Source organism: Schistocerca americana, chromosome 9 (genome assembly GCF_021461395.2).
Source record: "Schistocerca americana isolate TAMUIC-IGC-003095 chromosome 9, iqSchAmer2.1, whole genome shotgun sequence".
Taxonomy (NCBI): Eukaryota; Metazoa; Arthropoda; class Insecta; order Orthoptera; family Acrididae; genus Schistocerca; species Schistocerca americana.
Genome location: NC_060127.1, coordinates 13,829,448 through 13,832,740, shown reverse-complemented (window position 1 = coordinate 13,832,740; position 3,293 = coordinate 13,829,448). Strand labels below are relative to the sequence as shown.

The 3,293-nt window shown below is 42.8% G+C and overlaps 1 non-coding gene across 1 annotated transcript; it reads left to right on the top strand.

Annotated features, from left to right (window-relative positions):
• Positions 1–2,764: 2,764 nt before the first annotated feature.
• Positions 2,765–2,839, top strand: Trnal-caa. The gene has a single exon. It is a non-coding gene; the product is annotated as a tRNA-Leu (tRNA).
• The last annotated feature ends 454 nt before the right edge of the window (positions 2,840–3,293 follow it).

Below are 3,293 nucleotides of genomic sequence, written 5' to 3'. Positions count from 1 at the left end.
ATGGTACCGTGCAGGCATACAGGCCCTCATTTCAAGGTTGCGTAAGGCCGTAGCATTGAATGGAGATTACGTTGAAAAATAGTGTTGTGTAGCTAAAAGATTGGGGAATAACCTGGTGTATTTCAATGCTGAATAAAACAACCCCTGTATCAGAAAAAAAATGTGTTGCATTACTTATTGAACTGCACTCGTAGATGAATGATTTGGCCAGACAGGATCAGCAACGATCTGCAGCTGTTTTCTGAGGATGCAGTGGTGCGCCGGAAGGTGCCTTCAGTGAGTGACTGTAGGAGAAAACAAGATGAGTTGGACAAAATTTCTAATTGATGTGATGAACGGTAGTTAGCTGTAAATGAAGAAAAGTGTAAATTACTGCAGATGAGTAGGGAGAACCATCCTATAAAGTTCGAATACAGTGTTAGGAGTGCGCTACTTGATACAGTCGGGTCGATTGAACATCTTGGCGTTCTAAAGCTATATGAAAAGGAACTACCTTGTAAGGACAGTAGTAGCGAAGGAAAGTGGCTGACTTAGGATTACTGGCTGGGAGAATTCTAGGAATTCATCTGTAAAAGAGACCGCATATATTAGGTTGGTGCATAACCTGGTAATGATTTTCCGTAAGTTTAACAAACACAACAGATAAACATGACAGAGACTTTAGTCATGAGTAACATATTCTCCTTCACTATTTACAACAGTTTGCCAGCGCATGGGTAATTGTCGATTCCGTGACTGTAGAAATCGCATGATTTTGAGGCGAATAACGCTTCGAGACATATTCGGTGCCCATTTTCATCTGGAAAGGAAGGTCAATGAAGGTTGTTCGCCAGACAGCGCGAAAGGTGAAAATCTGAGAGCACAGCATCGGGTGACGAAGATGGGTGCGGAAGGACTTCCCAAGCCCAATTCCTTTATAGTGTTTTTTGTCCGTCCAATAGAGTGTAGGCGGGCATTATCGTGGAGTGGCATCGCTTCAAGCAGTCTTACTGGTCGTTGTTCTTGTCTGCGTCTGTGAGATGTCTAAGTTGTTGACAATGAACGTCAGCTGTGATGGCTACACCTTGGGAAAGCAATTCGTAGTACACCACACCGTCGCTGTTCCACCAGATGGATAACATTACCCGGGTTGAAATTATGCAGTCCATTGCCTCGTTCCAGTCAGTGGAAATAACAGTGAGACACCACATGGCCATGCGTCCCCTATCTCTCCGCGGGCCAGAAAGCGTGTCGTTCACTTAGTCAGGCCATCCAGTGCATATCGCAGCCACTCTTTGACACCTGTGTAAATGTTATGCCACATAGACGACGTCAGCCGTGTTCAGTGGTTTCCATTATAACTTCTGTATGGTTAGTCATGAGATCTTGCGCAGCCATCGTTAGAGCTTCTGGCTCTCTTCTCATTTTGGAAAAAAACGACATTTTGTCTATGGAGTGCGTGATTGATTCTCTTGTAAAATTTTTTTTGTTTATTTATAGACACAATCACATGCTTATGACACAGTCATAACCGGTTTCGGCCATACAATGACCATCTTCAGATGCTAAAACAATACAAAAGAAAATTTATATTAAAACCTAAACAATGAGTGCAATATATATCCACTCTTATTAGTAATCTAACTGAATTGATGCGAAATACATATAATTCATACCTAAAGGCGGCATACACTGAGCACCGGTTCATGCGTCGTCAAACTAGCCGTACAATGTAAAGCACCGGTCTTATAGAGATATAAAAATTTGTTGGATTGTGTTCACCGTCTTTGCTCTAGATGCGCGCGCCGTCCATAAGATAGTCATAATTTTTCAAAAGCGTAAAATATACAAATTTATTATTAATATTTAGGTCAAATGTAAATAAAATTTAAGATTACAGAACAGATCGTTAAATCAGTAAAATAACATTTCAGAACAAGGAGAAAACATTGCTATAGATGAAAATAGTAGTAGCACTTGTAGAGCGTATTTCTGACGCCCGATGTCGCTGTATTATTTTAATCTATAGCAATGTTTTCTCCTTGTTCTGAAATGTTATTTTACTGATTTAACGATGTGTTCTGTAATCGTAAATTTTATGTACATTTGAGCTAAATATTAATAGTAAATTTGTATACTTTGGGCTTCTGAAAAATCTTGACTATCTTAAAGAGGACGCTCGCATCTAGCGCAAGGACGGTGAACACAATCTAACAAATTTTTATATCTATGTAAGAGCGGTGTTTTACATTTTATAGCTAGTTTGACAACGCATGAACCCGTGTTCAGTGTATGCCGCCTTTAGGTAGGAACTATATGTATTTCGCATTAATTCAGTTAGATCACTAATAAGCGTGGATATATATTGCACTTACCTTTTAGGTTTTAATATAAATTTTCTTTTGTATCTCTTCTCATTCTTCGTATCTGAAAGCGCAGACGCGCCTGATGGCTGCTAGTATGCAGTTTCTCCGTGCGCTGCGTGTACTGACAGCGAACAAACACCGGTTTGAAACTTCCTGGCAGATTAAAACTGTGTGCCCGACCGAGGATCGAACTCGGGACCTTTGCCTTTCGCGGGCAAGTGCTCTACCAACTGAGCTACCCAAGCACGACTCACGCCCGGTCTCACAGCTTTACTTCTGCCAGTACCTCGCCTCCTACCTTTCAAACCTTACAGAAGCTCTCCTGCGAACCTTGCAGAACTAGCACTTCTGAAAGAAGGTTTGGAAGGTAGGAGACGAGATACTGGCAGAAGTGGAGCTGTGAGACCGGGCCTGAGTCGTGCTTCGGTAGCTCAGTTGGTAGAGCACTTGCCCGCAAAAGGCAAAGGTCCCGAGTTCGAGTCTCGGTCGGGCACACAGTTTTAACCTGCCAGGAAGTTCCATATCAGCGCACACTCCACTGCAGAGTGAAAATCTCATTCTGGAAACACCGGTTTGTTTCAGCATGTTCTAAGCTTCCATTGGTTTCTGAGTTGTCATTATAACGGTATCTCAGATTTGTACGTCACCGAGTCGCAAGTACGCATAGAAATTGAGAAGTCTTGTAAACAATGCCTAATAATAATTTTGTAATGTATACACCATCTGATCAGAGACATGTGGACAGTCCTAAGTTTGCTCCCTCTGGATCAAGGTGAGCCGTAGTTGTGTCCGGCTCTTCGAAAAGCGCGCCAGGCGCAGTGCTTTCGCTTCGCGTCCAGAGTTTGCGATGGCGCTTTCGGTTTGGCACGCTGTTTGCATCGCTACCGCCCTCTGGCATGAGGTGGAGCAAGTGTAGGGTCGAGTGACGATCGAGCGGTACGTACTGGG